Genomic DNA, 15,346 nt, shown 5'->3' on the forward strand with positions numbered 1-15,346 from the left:
CGAACCCGCAGGCTCAGGCAATCCACTCACCTCAGCCTCCCAAAGGCGCGGGATTACAGGCTGAACCGCCAAGCCCGCTTTATGTTTGCTTTTAAAAAAAAAAGCTAATTGAGATATAATTCACATACACATAAAACCCATCTTTTAGAATATCAACATAATTGTGCAACAATTACCACTATTTAAACCCATAACATCATCACCACCCCAAAAAGAAACACGACATTCATTTACAATCACTCCCTATTTTCTCCACCACCTACGTCCTAGCACTCACTGGTGTACTTTCTGTCTTTATAGATTTACCTATTCTGGATATTTCATATAAATGGAATCATACAATATGTGATTTTTTTCGTGACTGGCTTCTTTCACTTGTTTTCAAGGCTCAGCCATGCTATAGCAAGTATAAATACTTCATTCCTTTTTATGGCCATTTCATTAAATGGATATGTCACACTTTGTTTAACTATTCATCAGGTGATAAACATTTGGGTGGCTTTATTGTGGATAGCGCTGTGATGAACATTCCAGAGGTTTTTATTTGAACATCTCTCTTTAATTTTTTTTAGTGTATTCATTCTTAGGAATGGAATTGCTTGGTCATAAGGTAATTTTTCTAGTGTTTTCACCTAAAACTTGTATAGTTTTACATTTAAATCTGTGATCCATTTGAATTAAATTTTTTAACAAGGTGTGAGATTGAAGCTCTCTTATTTTTTGGTCTATTGATAGCCAATTGTTCCAGCACTATTTGCTGAAAAGACTATCCTTCCTCTGTTGAATTTCCTTGACAGCTTTGTCAAAAAACAGTTGGCAGGCATGGTGTCTCATGCCTATAATCCCAACACTTTGGGAGACTGAGTAAGCAGATTTCTTGAGCCCAAGAGTTCGAGACAGCCTGAGCAACATAGCAAGACCTCATTTCTACAAAAAAAATAGAAAACTTAGCCGGGTGTGGTGGCTCACACCTGTAGTCCCAGCTACGCAGGATCCTGAAGTGGAAGGATCACCTGAGTTCAGGAGGTCAAGACTGCCATGAGTCGTGATTGTCATGATCATGCTACTACACTCCAGAATGGGCAAGGGAGTAAGATCCCAACTCAAAAAAAGAAACATAGTTGGCTGTACTTTCGTGCATCATCTGTTTCTGGGTTCCCTATGTTGTTCCAGTGATCTTCGTGTTTATCCCTCCACCAATACCAGTCTTGATTACTGTAGCTATAAAATAAGCCTTAAAATGGGTAGAGTGGTTCCTCTTTTATTCCTTTTATTCAAAATTGTTTTAGTTCTTCTAGTTTGTCTCTCCACATACATTTAAAAATAATCTTAGTCCAGGCAACATAGCAAGACCTTGCCTCTAAAAAAAATTAAAAATTAGCCAGGCATGGTGGCATGTACCTGCAGTCCCAGCTTTTCAGGAGACTGAGGTGGAAGGATCACCTGAGCCCAGGAGGGCAAGGCTTTGGTGACCCATGAGCATGCCACTGTACTACAGCCTGGGCAACAGAGGGAGACTCCAACTAAAATAATAATAATAATGAAAATAAAATAATCTTATTTCTCTCTACAAAAATCTTGCAAGAATTTGTTAAGAACTGTGTTTAACCTAGATATAAAATTTGGGAAGAACTAGTATCTTTACTATGTTGAGTCTTCCAATCCATGAACATGGTATAGTTCTCCCTTTATTTAGATCCCTGATTTCTTTCATCAGCATTGTATAGTTTTCATCACATAAGGCTATATAAGTTTTTGCTAAATTTACACCTAATATTTCACTTTTTTTTTTTTTAGCAACTGACTTTTCAATTTTGGTTTCCATATGTTCATTGCTAGTACATTGATTTTTGTTTTTTTATTTTTTTTTTCTTATTTTTTTGAGTTGGAGTCTCACTCTGTCACCCAGGCTAGAGTGCAGTGGCACACTCAAGGCCACCACAGCCTCAATCTGCTGAGCTCAGGTGATCCTTCTGCCTCAGACTTCGAAGTAGCTGGAACTATAGGCACGCGGCCACCATACTCAGTTATTGTTTTGCCAAGGTGCCCAGGCTGGTCTCAAACCCCTGGGCTCAGGTAATCCTCTCACCTCGGTCTCCCAAAATGCTGGGATTATAAGCTTGAACCACCACACCCGACCATAATTTCTTTTTATTTTTTTGAGTTGGAGTCTCACTCTGTTGCCAAGGTTGGAGTGCAGTGGCACGCTCACGGCCACGCCAGCCTCAACCTGCTAGACTCCAGTGATCTTTCCACCTCAGTCTTACAAGGAGCCAAAACTACAGGCATGTGCTACCATGCCCAGTTAATTTTTTTTTAAATTTATTGTAGAGACAAGGCTTGCCATGTTGCCCAGGCTGGTCTCGAACCCCTAGGCTTAGGCAATTCTCTCATCTCAGCCTCCCAAAGTGCTGGGATTACAGGCTGAGCCATCGAGTCCGGCTCACAATGATTTTTGTATGTTGATCTTTTATCCAGCTAACTTTACTGAAATCGCTTATTAGTGCTAGAATCTTTTTTTGTAGATTCCTTAGGATTTTCTATGCAAACTATCATGTCATCGGCAAATGAGGATATATTTATTTCTTTCTTTCCATAACTTCTAACATTTTTTCTGCAGCACTTTCTCCTCTCCTTTTAGGATTTCAATAATATGAAAGATAATCTTTTATTTCCTCATGGGTCCCTGAAGCTCTATTTATTTTCCTTCCGTTTATTTTAATCTCTGTTGGTCAGAATGGATAACTTGTATTCTACCTTCAGGTTCACTGGTTCTTTTTTTTCCCCATTGTTATGAAGACTACCCAATTAAGCCTTAAGTCTTTTTTTTTTTAATTTTTAAGATGTGGGATATGACAATTCAGGGTTAGGTATTGATCATGCAGGTACTCCTGTTAATGAGGTATGCCCCTCCTTTCCCTAGCAGTTTCCCTCAACTGCCAAACCCACCCCTCCCCAACAGTTTCCCATTACTGCCAATCGCTTTCTTATAGCATTATAATTGTTCAAGGTCCTCTTGTGAGTGAGAACATAAGGAATTCTGTTCTTTGTTTCTGTGATAAATCACTGACTATGATCGACTCCAAATCCATCCAAGTTGCTGCAAAGTCCATACGTTTGTCCTTCTTTATGGCTGCATAATATTCCATTGTGTATATATACCACATCTTCTTTATCCAGTCCAGCTTCAATGGGCAACGTGGTTGGTTCCATGCTTTTGCTATTGTGAATAGAGCTGCAACAAACATACGTTTGCAGCCAACAGACACATGAAAAAGTGCTCAGCTCCACTCATCATCAGAGAAAAGCAAATCAAAACCACATTGAGATACCATCTAACCCCAGTAAGAATGGCCATCATTAATAAAACAAACAACAAGCCAGGCTCGGAGGCTCAGCCTGTAATCCCGCGCTTTGGGATGCTGAGGTGAGTGGACTGCCTGAGCCCGTGGGTTCGAGACTGCATGGGCAACTTGGTGAGACCTCATCTCTACAATAAATCAAAAATTAGCCAGGTGTGGTAGCGTGTGCCTGTAGTTCCAGCTACTTGGACGGCTGAGGTGGAAGGATCACCGGAGCCCAGCAGGTCGAGGCTGCGGTGGCCAGGAGCGGCCACTGCACTCCAGTCTGGGCGACAGAGTGAGACTCCAACTCAAAAAAAAAATATAATAAAATAAATAAATAAATAAAAATAAAATAAAACTAACAACAACACATGCTGGCGAGGATGCAGAGAAAAAGGAACGCTTCTGCACTGCTGGTGGGAATGCAAACTTGTACGTCTCTGGAAAACAGTCTGGAGATTTCTGAAAGAACTAGAAATTGACCTTCCATATGACCCTGCAATTCCCCTACTGGGAATCTACCTGAAGGAACTCAAATTATTCTACAAAGAAGATACCAGCACACGTATGTTTACAGCAGCTCTATTCACAATAGCAAAAACACGGAACCAACCATGTTGCCCATCAAAGCTGGACCCAGTTAATTTTTCATTTAGGGCCAGGCACTGTGGCTCAGCCTGTAATCTCAGCACGTTGGGAGGCCAAAGCAAGAGGATTGCCTGAGCCCAGGGGTTCAAGACCAGCCTGGGCAACTTGGCAAGACCTTGTCTCTATAATAAATCACACAAAAAAACTGGCCAGACGTAGCGGCATGCATCTGTAGTTCCAGCTACTTGGAAGGCTGAGGCAGAAGGATCACCTAAGACCAGCAGGTCGAGGCTGCAGTGGCCGTGAGCGTGGCACTGCACTCCAGCCTGAGTGACAAGAGTGAGACTCCAACTCAAAAAAAAAAAAATTTCATTTAGTTTGTCATATTTTTCAGTTAAAAAATTTCTAATTTTCTGTTCATTTCAAGAATGTTCTCAGGTGGGATTGGCAGTAGTGGGAAACCGCCAGGGGAGGGGGGCACACCTCATCAACAAGGATACCTGTATAATGAATATTTGCATACCTAACCCTAAATTTTACCCCACATATTTAAAATAAAATAAAATAAAAACAATGTCCTCCCTTACTTGTTAGAACAAGGTTCTAATTAATATTTTAATTATACTTTTAGTTTTAATTTTTTCATAATTTCAACATCTGTGTCATATCATGGTTGCTATCTGCTGACTGTATTTCCCATTATGATTTTCCTGATTCTTCGTAAGTGGAATAATACTGGATATTATACTATGTGACTCTAGATCTCATTAAAGTCCTATAGAAAATGTTGAATTTTTTCCCATATGACCCAGCAATCCCCCTTCTGGAAATATACACAGAGAAACTTAAATCATTCTACAAAAAAGATATCTCACGTATGTTTACTGCAGCACTATTCACAATAACAAAAACATGGAACCAACTGTGCTGCCCAACAAAAGCAGACTGGATTTTTAAAATGTGGCACATATACATGATGGAATAATACGCAGCGATAGAGAACGACAAAATTATGAACTTCACAGCAACTTGGATGGATTTAGAGTCTGTAATACACAGTGATCTATCACAGAAACAAAGAACTGAGTACCACATGTTCTTACTCAATAAGCAGACCCTGAACAATTACCATAATACTGCAAGAAAGAGATTGGCAGTAGCGGGATACTGCCAGGGGAGGGAAGGGGAACACACTTCATCAATAAGGGTACCTGATCTCAAACCAGGTGAAGTGGGGACCAAAGTGAGGTCCAAACTTTACCTGTACAATGACCATTTGTATACCTAACCCTGAATTGTACCCTACATCCTTAAAATCAAAATAAAGAAAATACTGAATTTTATAGCAGTAACCAAACTAGTTAGGTCTAGTCCACAAGTTCCTACCCACATTCTGCAGGCTGTGACACGAATGTCAGATCAGTTTTCAAAGCCCTTGAAGTACTACTTTGATCCTTCCCATGCATATCCTTCAGTGGCTATCATGGGACTACTTGGGCAGTAATCTATTCCACAATTTAGTCCTCAAAGCACTTGGTATGCTATTTAGGGTCAGATGCACATTTGTAAGTTCAGAGGAATTGCCCAGGAGTTCATGCACAACTTTATGGGTTCACTTTGTTGAGCTCCTTCCCTTCTGCAATCTTCCTAACACTTTCCAGCTCCCAAAGGACCCCGTTTTGGTCTTCTGGCTAGAAAGTTAGGGATTTAATTTCCCTGATTTTTCTGAGCAGCTGTGACAGCATCCAGGAAAAAGCAATGAGAGAAAAGAAAGAACAAACTCAAGGATTTCCTCCATGTTCTTGGAAACACAGGCCCTATAAATGGAAGAATTCCTCACCCATCCAGCTGCCAATGTCACTGCCGCTCTACCACTACAAAATCACACAGGCACCAGGACAGGAGAAAATGGGAAAAAACAAAGCAAACAATACACAGGATTTTTCTTCTACCCCCACTCTTGACCCATGAGGATCCCCTTTCCTGCTCCTCAGACTAGATAGAGAGGGTTGTTAGACCTCTTTCTGTCTGCGTCCAGTGCACAGTTTCCGGTTTTACAACATTTAAATTTTTTTGAATGTAAAAATCTTCATACATTTGAGGATTCATTGCCACTGAAGAAATTTACCACACTATGGCTATTGGCACTTTTCTGCCAATCACACGATCATTTCATTGTGAGCATGTAGTACCTTACTGTATGTAATAAGTTTTCTACAAAGAGCATGCACTGTTTTTACAACTGGAAAAAATAAAAATTATACATAAGAAATGCACAACAGGAAAACAGAAGAAAATGTTAGTAGTGATTGTAAGTCTTTGTGTGGTGTGTTACATGGAGAAATTTTTTACCATAAGTACTGACTTCTTAATTTTAAATAAACTTTTAAAAATCAGTATAACATAGTACAGAAAAACATACACATTAAAAGCACACAGCTCCATGAATTATCACCAAGTAAACACAGCCATGTATCCTAAACATTACTCCATCAAGAAGCAGAGTATTATCCCAAAGGCCCCCTTTATGAGCCCCAATACTGATTATTTTTCAATTATAAAAGTAATAAAAATACTTTTTTTTATTTTTTTACTCATGCCTGTAGTCCAGGTATTTTGGGAGGTTGAAGTGGGAGGACTCCTTGAGGTTAGGAGTTCAAGAATGCCTGGGTAATGCAGTGAGATCTTTATTTAAAAAATCAAGTTTTTTTTAGGCAGGGCATGGTGGCACAAGCCTGTAATCCCAGCACTTTGGGAGGCCGAGGTGAGAGACATGCCTAAGCCCAGGGGTTCGAGACAACCCTGGGCAACTTGGCAAGACCTTGTCTCTACAATAAATTTTTTAAAATTAGCCAGGTGTGGTGGCGTGCGCCTATAGTTCCAGTTACTTGGAAGGCTGAAGCAGAAGTATCGCCTGAGCCCAGGAGGTTGAGGCTGCAGTAGCCATGAACATGCCACTGCACTCTAGTTTAGGAAACAGAGTGAGACTCCGACTCAAAAAAAAAATCAAGTTTTTTTAAAAAGTAATAAATATAAATGCCTATATTCAAATAGTACCGAAACATATTTGATTTTAATTTTTGTGATGCTTTTATCTCTTCATATGTTGTTGAAGTTTATAACATTTACTTTTTCTTTTCAGCTGTTATCAAAATCTCCTATGCTTTTTCTATAGGTTGGTTCTAAAACTTGATAACCATTTAAAATACACTTGGGGCTGGGCACAGTGGCTCATGCCTATAATCCCAGCACTTTGGGAGGCCGAGGTGAGAGGACTGCCTGAATCCAGGGGTTTGAGATCATTCTGGGCAACTTGGTGAGACCTCATCTTTACAATAAATCAAGAAAAATTAGCTGGGCAAGGCAGTGCACGTCTGTAGTTCCAGTTACTTGGAAGGCTGAGGGCTGAGGTGGAAGGATCACCTGAGCCCAACAGGTCCAGGCTGCAATGGCTGGGAATGTGCTACTGCCATCCAGCCTGGACGACAGAGTGAGACTCCAACTCAAAATAAAAATAAAGTAAAATGCATTTGGAATATCTGATAATACAATTGTCATTCTCTAAGGAACCAAGCAGTACATTTGGTTCCATAGAGATGGAACTGTAATCTTCAGTCACTAAATATGTGCCTTTTAAAAGAGAATGTTTGGCCGTGGAAAACAGTTTAGCAGTTCCTCAAAAAGTTAAACACAAGCCGGGCTTGGTGGCTCAGCCTGTAATCCCGCGCTTTTGGGAGGCTGAGGTGAGTGGATTGCCTGAGCCCCGGGGTTCGAGACCCGCCTGGGCAATTTGGCGAGACCTCATCTCTACAATAAATAAAAAAAATTAGCTGGGCGTGGTAGCGCGTGTCTGTAGTTCCAGCTACTTGGAAGGCTGAGGTGGAAGGATTGACGGAGCCCAGCATGTCGAGGCTGCGGTGGCCGGGAGCGGCCACTGTACTCCGGTCTGGGCGACAGAGTGAGACTCCAACTCAAAAAAAAAAAAAGTTAAACACAGAATTACCATATGATCCAGCAATTCCACTTCTAGGTACACGCCCAAAAGAACTGAAAGCAGGGACCCAAACAGACACTTGTACCCCAAAGCTTACAGTTGCATTATTCACAACAGTCAAAAGGTGGAAGCAACCCAAATGTCTAGCAACAGAATATATTGCAGTAAGATATTACTCAGTCATAAAATGAATGAAGTACTGATACATGCATGAAACTCAAAAACAGACACTTGTACACCAAAGCTTACAGTTGCATTGTTCACAACAGTCAAAAGGTGGAAGCAACCCAAATGTCTAGCAACAGAATATATTGCAGTAAGATATTACTCAGTCATAAAATGAACGAAGTACTGATACATGCATGAAACTCAAAAAGAAGCTATACACAAAAGTTCATATGTTATATGATTCAATTTATATAAAATATCTAAAATAGGCCTGGCTGGATGGCTCAACCTGTAATCCCAGCACTTTGGGAGGCCGAGGCGAGTGGACTGCCTGAGCCCGTGGGTTCAAGACCCACCTGGGCAACTTAGCAAGACCTCGACTCTACAATAAATCAAACATTAGCCAGGTGTGGTAGCACGCACCTGTAGTTCTGGCTACTTGAAAGGCTGAGGCGGAAGGATCGCCAGAGCCCAGCAGGTCGAGGCTGCAGAGGGCAGGAGCATGCTACTGCACTCCAGGCTGGGCGACAAAGTGAGACTCCAACTCAAAAAAGAAAGAAAGAAATATCTAAAATAAATAAATAAATAGAGACAGAAAGCGAATTGACGAACTATCATGGGCTGGTGGGAGGAAGAAACAGAGAGAGACTGCTTAATGGGCATAGGTTTTCTTTTGGGGTGATGAAAACACTTTGGAACTCGATAGAGGTGGTAATTATACAATACTGTGAATGTACCACATACCACTGAATTGTACACTTTAAAATGGCCAATTTGCCAGGCTTGGTGGCTCAGCCTGTAATCCTGCACCTTGGGAAGCTGAGGTGAGTGGACTGACTGTCTGAGCTTGTGTGTTCAAGACCCGCCTGGGCAACTTGGTGAGATCTCATCTCTACAATAAATCAAAAAATTAGCTGGGCGTGGCAGCGCACACCTGTAGTTCCAGCTACTTGGAAGGCTGAGGTGGAAGGATCGCTGGAGCCCAGCAGGTTGATCCACTGCACTCCAGTCTGGGCGACAGAGTGAGACTCCAACTCAAAATTAATTAAAATAAAATAAAATGGCTAATTTTATGTTATGTGAATTTCATCTCAATAAATAAAAAGACAATATTTGAAGAGTCAAGGTCAAATGGACTCTTCTGTTATACTCCACCAATTGTTCAAAATCATGGCACAGTTTAGTTTACCTTATCTGGTATATTATTTTCTTGTACACTATTTTGTTTTTCCTGGCATTTCTAGTCGTCTTTTCTTTCTCATTGAACAAAAGCAGTACATGCTTTCATGTCACTGTATAATCCTGCTTACCACACTATTCATCAAATGAATCCACTGCCCCCTTGAAGACCCATCATTCATATACAATGCCTTTTTCTCATTCCTCTGAAGATGGAACAACAAACCAGCAAAAAAACCTTGTTTAGAAGCAGCATGTGTATCTTTTGTTGTTGTTTGGTTGTTTTTTTTTTTTAGTTAGAGTCTTACTCAGTCACCCAGGTTGGAGTGCAGTGGTACACTCACAGCCACCCAGGCGTCGACCTACCGGGCTCAAGCAATCCTTCCGCCTCAGCCTTCCAAGTAGCTGGAACTATAGGCATGTACTACCATGTACAGCTAATTTTTTATTTGTTGTAGAGACAAGGTCTCGCCAAGTTACCCAGTCTGGTCTCAAAACCGCAGGCTCAGGCAATCCACTCACCTCGGCCTTCCAAAGTGCTGGGATTGCCAAGTCCGGCCAACATGTCTTATCTCATACTGTACTCTTGACAAAGGTTATACCTCAGTCCCAAATAATTCAAAACATTGACAATAAGGTTATAACCAAGACACAACAATGACTTTCCTACTGCTAGTAAGAAATCATGCCAGATGTTTTGTAACTGATACATTCAGAAATGGACAGACTTTATTTTTCTCCCATCCTCCCAAGAATTTCCTGCTATGCCTTGACATGATATTTAGCACTCCTGGAAGTAGCAGAGAAGACAAGACCAAGGAGTCAAAGCCAGAACATAAGACAGAAAGTAAACCCCTTGATCTTGCTGATGCCTAATCTGTGTTACCAGACTTAAAAGAAAATGATGGATGAGTCTGATAACCATCTAGATAGTTAGTACAACAGAAAAGACACCATAAGATGTGCATCTGGGGGATGGTGGGGGGGTAAGATGTACACCTGACACATACAAGGTCTTAAAACCCAATGAAGGTCATGCACGGTGGCTCATGCCTATAACTCCAGTACTTTGGAAAGTGGAGGTGAGAGGATTGCCTGAGCCCAGGGGCTCGCAACCAGCCTGGGCAACTTGGTGAGACTTCGTCTCTACAATAAATCAAAAAATTAGCCAGGCTTGATGGCACACATCTATGGTTCCAGTTACTTGGAAGGCTGAGGTGGAAGGATCAAGGTTGCGGTGATTATAAGTGTGCCGCTGCACTCCAGCCTGGGTGACAGAGTGAGACTCCAACTCAAAAGAAAAAAAAATCCAATGCAGACAAGTCCTCAAACCATGAGGTTATTTTTTCTGAGATGCCTATTTAGAGAAAAGCATGTCAAAATTAATCAAAACATGCATGCAATGTGGCCACACCTAAGCTTAAAATTTTGAACCAGCAATTCTATTTCTAATATTTACCCTAGGAAATAAAGATGTTTTTAGCCAATAAAAATGAGGTTGTTAGCCGAGCTTGGTGGCTCAGCCTGTAATCCCGCGTTTTGGGAGGCTGAGGTGAGTGGATTGCCTGAGCCCGCGGGTTCGAGACCCGCCTGGGCAACTTGGCAAGCCCTCATCTCTACAATAAATTTTTTAAAAAATTAGCCAGGTATGATAGCGTGCGCCTGTAGTTCCAGTTACTTGGAAGGCTGAGGTGGAAGGATCGCCGGAGACCAGCAGGTCAAGGCTGTGATGGCCAGGAGCATGCCACTGCACTCCAGTCTGGGTGACAGAGTGAGACTCCAACTCAAAAAAAATAAAAATATCATAAATCAAACAATTAGCCAGGCGTGGTGGCACATGCCTGTAGTCCCAGCTACCTGGAAGGCTAAGGTGGAAGGACTGCCTGAGCCCAGCAGGTCAAGGCTGCAGTAGTTGTGAGCATGTCACTGCACTCCAGCCTGGGCGACAGAGTAAGACTCAGACTCAAAATAAATAAATAAATATTTTAGGCTTTGTGAATCTCTTTCACAACTACTCAAATCTGACACTGCAGCAGAAACACAACCAGACAATATGTAATCAAATGAACATGGTTCTAATAAAACTTTATTTATAACAGCGTTCATTTTACCCTCCAGCCGCAGCAGCAACAACCCAACCCCAAGTAGGGTGAGCAGCCTCAGCTGCAAACTGAGTGCCAATGGCAGCCCCACTCAGAAGACCACCACATCACCTCTTCCTACAGCCTTGCCATGGAGATCTGCAAACAGCTAATGTATCTCCATCATGTGCTGACCTAGGCAAAGCTGCCAGAGATGTTTTCAAAGGATTTTGTTTTGGGTTGGTGAAATTGGATGTGAGAAAAATTCACAGGATGGCACGGAATTCTCAACACCTGGTTCATCTAATACACACACTGGTTAAGTTACTAGGACCTTGGATACCAAATATAAATGATGTATGGTCTGACTTGCACAGAAATGGAACACTGAAAACATTCTGGGAACAGAACTGAAGTTCAAATTTGTCAAGATTTAAAACTGACATCTGATACTACCTTCTCACCAAACACAGGAAATAAAGTAGTAAAATCAAGTCCTCTTAGAAGAGGAAGTATATAAACCGTGGTTGTGATGCTGACTCTGATTTTGGTGGACCTGCAATCCATAATTCAGCTATCTTGGTTATGAGGGTTGGCTTGCTGAGTACCAAATAACCTTTAACAGTGCCAAATCAAAGCTGACTATGAGTAACTTTGCAGTGGGATACAGGACTGAGGATTTTCAGCTACACACTGTCAATGATGGGACAATTTATAAGGAAGTATGTGAAGATCTTGACACTTGCCTAGACATCAAGTTCCAACTGCACCCGTTTTTGTCACTGCAGCTAAGTATCAGCTGGATTCCACTGATTCCATTTCTGCAAAAGTCAACAACTCTAGTTTGACTGGAGTGGGCTACACTCTGACTATGTGGCCTGGTGTGAAGCTTACACTGTCTGCTCTGGTAGATGAGAAAAGCATTGATGCTGCAGGCCATAAACTTGGGCTTGTCTTGGAGTAGGAGGCTTAATCCAGCTGAAAGAAACCTCTGGGAATGGATATCAGAAGATTTGGCCTTACCATATTTCCACTGTGACCAGCAGGCCTTTTCCCCCAAGAAGGTGATCAAAGCAAAGGATGATCTAAACAAGAGCTGTATTTTAAACATTTAGACAGTTACTTGACAGCTGGTTTCTAGTTGAACTGTTTATCTATTTAGTTATCAATACTGTAGCCATGTAGTTACCCATACATTATTTAAATGTATTTAACTGTCAAGTGTGCCAACGCTAATGATGAAATCAGTTATTATGAAAACTGTGGGAGAAAAAGAACTTTATTTATAAAAACAGACAGTGGGCCAGTTTGGTCCACAGACTTATAATTTTCTAATCCCTAATCCAGATGGTGGATACATGGAGATTCATTATACTAGAGTCTCTCTCTTTGTTGATGTTTAAAACTTTTCTTATTAAACAGTTCAAAAACTAAACTTCTGACTATTAAAGGTGATCATATTTATCTTTCAAAATACTTATGAATAAAATATAAAATACTGAAAAGGAGGAAGACTGGTTGGGGTAAAGATAAAACTGTGGTCACAGTTTATTAATTGTCAAAAGTGGATGACAGCCAAGTGCGGTGGCTCAAGTCTGTAATCCCAGCACTCTGGGTGGCCAAGGCAAGATGATTTCCTAAGCTCAGAGGTTCGAGACCAGTCTAGGTAACTTCACAAAACCTCATCTCTACAATAAATCAAAAAATTAGCTGGGTGTGATACCAAGTGCCTGTAGTTCCTGAGCCCAGCAGGTTGAGGCTGCGGTGGCTGTGAGCATGCCATTGCACTCCAGCCTGGGCAACAGAGTGAGACTCCAACTCAAAAAAAAAAAGAAAAGAAAAGTATATAAATATGTATTATCAATACATGTATAACAATGAATACACACAAATATGTTAAATCTATGCACAGGAAAAACAGACTTTTAAAGTGTTACCCCATCTGCCTGGGGAAGGGGGGCACACCTCACTAATAAGGGTACCTGCATAATGAACATTTGTATACCTAATCCTGAATTGTACCCCATATCTTTAAAATTAAAAAAAATTTTGTTAAAAAGTTGAAATTCTGCTAAGTGAAATCTTAAGCTGAAGCACACGCAAATAAAGTTGTTAAAAGTGGAGCTATAAGCTGGGCTCGGTGGCTCAGCCTATAATCCCAGCACTTTGGGAGGCTGAGGTGAGTGGACTGCCTGAGCCGGTGGGTTGGAGACCCGCCTGGGCAACCTGGCGAGACCTCATCTCTACAATAAAATCAAAAATCAGCCGGGCATGGTAGCGCGCGCCTGTAGTTCCAGCTGCTTGGAAAGCTGAGGCGGAAGGATCGCCGGAGCCCAGCAGATCGAGGCTGCGGTGGCCGGGAGCGGCCACTGCACTCCAGTCTGGGTGACAGAGACTCCAACTCAAAAAAAAAAAAAAGTGCTATAAAAAATAAATAAATAAATAAAATAAAGCGTTACCCCAAGATAAAAATGGAAGGATTGATTTTCCTGCTTTATTTTATTTATTAAGTTTTATTTTATTATAGAGATGTGGGGTACATCCCAAAATTATTTAGTGCAAGTAGTAACAGTAGTAACATGTAGTAACAAAAATAGGTGCAGTGGCAAGAGTGCTTACCTTGTACCAAACACTAAACACTTGACACATTTTATCTCACTTAATCTTCATAATGGAGGTCAAAACAGAACCAAGGTCAAAAAACTCCCACTATCTGCCAGTTGAGGAGACAGGACTATAGAGTCACTTAGGGAGGTGCAAAATAAACATCTTGATGGAACTGTACTTTTTTTCTAGCTCCTTTGCCTTTAGCCAAGTGCATTTTAAACATTTCAAATGTTTCTCTCTGTCTCTCTCTCTCTCTGTCACACAGCACACCACAACTGACTTCTTTTTTTTTTTTGGTAGAGGTAAGGGTCTTGCTGTGTTGCCCAGGCTGGTCTCAAACTCCTGATCTCAAGCAATCCTCCTGCTTTGGCCTCCCATAGAACTGGGATTACAAGTGTGAGCCACCGTGTCTGGCCTATTTTTCTCTTTCAACTATTATGTGTTGCTCTTTCTTTTGAATGTTATCTTACAAACATATAAAATCACTATCCATGGATACACTTGGCCTAAAGGAAAGCAGCACGGATTCCTGACACACCTCTCACTTTCTCCTTGAATATATGTATGCCAGATCATAAGATGGGCATAAGGGTGAGCAAGAGCCCTTGCCCCAAGGCATTTTAGTTCCACACTAAGCAAGGAGAAGGCATTCTTTAAACAAGCTGTATGAGTGAAGGCTTCTGTCTGCCAGGCATAGTGAATGTAAGGCTCAGCAAGAAAAGAAATATCAAAAGAAATGATAAAAAAAAAATGACAAATTAAGACAAGTTAAGAAAATAATACCACCTTGTAGCAATCAAACACTTTACAGTTTTCAAATTTCTTTCATACATTACTGTATGTTTACAAGAAGTAGACTCATTTACAGATAAGAACCAAACCTAAAGAGTTTATGGGGGCTGGGTCTTGCCACGAAAGCATAATGGAACACTTCTGTCATCTCTTCATCCTCTCCTTCAAGTGATCTCTTCCATTCCTCTGGTTTTAAATACCATCTATTTAGGTGTTCACAATTCTCTGAGTTCCATATCCATATGCTCACTACCTAGGGCATCTTGGTTATAAAGCCACATATGGCCTCACTACAGGCATTTCAGCCATAAAACCACATACGCACTCCTAGGAAAAACTCACATGCTGTAAAATCAAGTACCAAAAATACCAAGGCCTATGAAAAAATGGTATTGGGACAGGTCATGAAAGCCTATGGAATTTTGTGACCAGAAGAATGACCAAAATAGTAATTATCCCAGTGAAAACTAGAGGCAAGCCAGGCTCGGTGGCTCAGCCTGTAATCCCACGCCTTTGGGAGGCTGAGGTGAGTGGATTGCCTGAGCCCGCGGGTTCGAGACCCGCCTGGGCAACTTGGTGAGACCTCATCTCTA

General features: G+C 41.3%; 1 protein-coding gene and 1 pseudogene across 1 annotated transcript in view; one reads left to right on the forward strand and one right to left on the reverse strand.

Annotated features, from left to right (window-relative positions):
• The window catches only part of SCAP (SREBF chaperone), a 39,128-nt gene extending 39,064 nt beyond the window's left edge, over nucleotides 1-64 (reverse strand). The window contains exon 1 of the mRNA XM_021719178.1: nucleotides 31-64. The gene's annotated coding sequence lies outside the window, so the exon portion shown is untranslated. The remainder of the gene's footprint in view (nucleotides 1-30) is intronic.
• An 11,389-nt stretch (nucleotides 65-11,453) lies between these two features.
• Nucleotides 11,454-12,503, forward strand: LOC103273873 (annotated as a pseudogene).
• The last annotated feature ends 2,843 nt before the right edge of the window (nucleotides 12,504-15,346 follow it).

The sequence above is a fragment of the Carlito syrichta genome, unplaced genomic scaffold (assembly GCF_000164805.1).
Source record: "Carlito syrichta isolate Samal-C Ts95f unplaced genomic scaffold, Tarsius_syrichta-2.0.1 Scaffold314290, whole genome shotgun sequence".
NCBI lineage: Eukaryota > Metazoa > Chordata > Mammalia > Primates > Tarsiidae > Carlito > Carlito syrichta.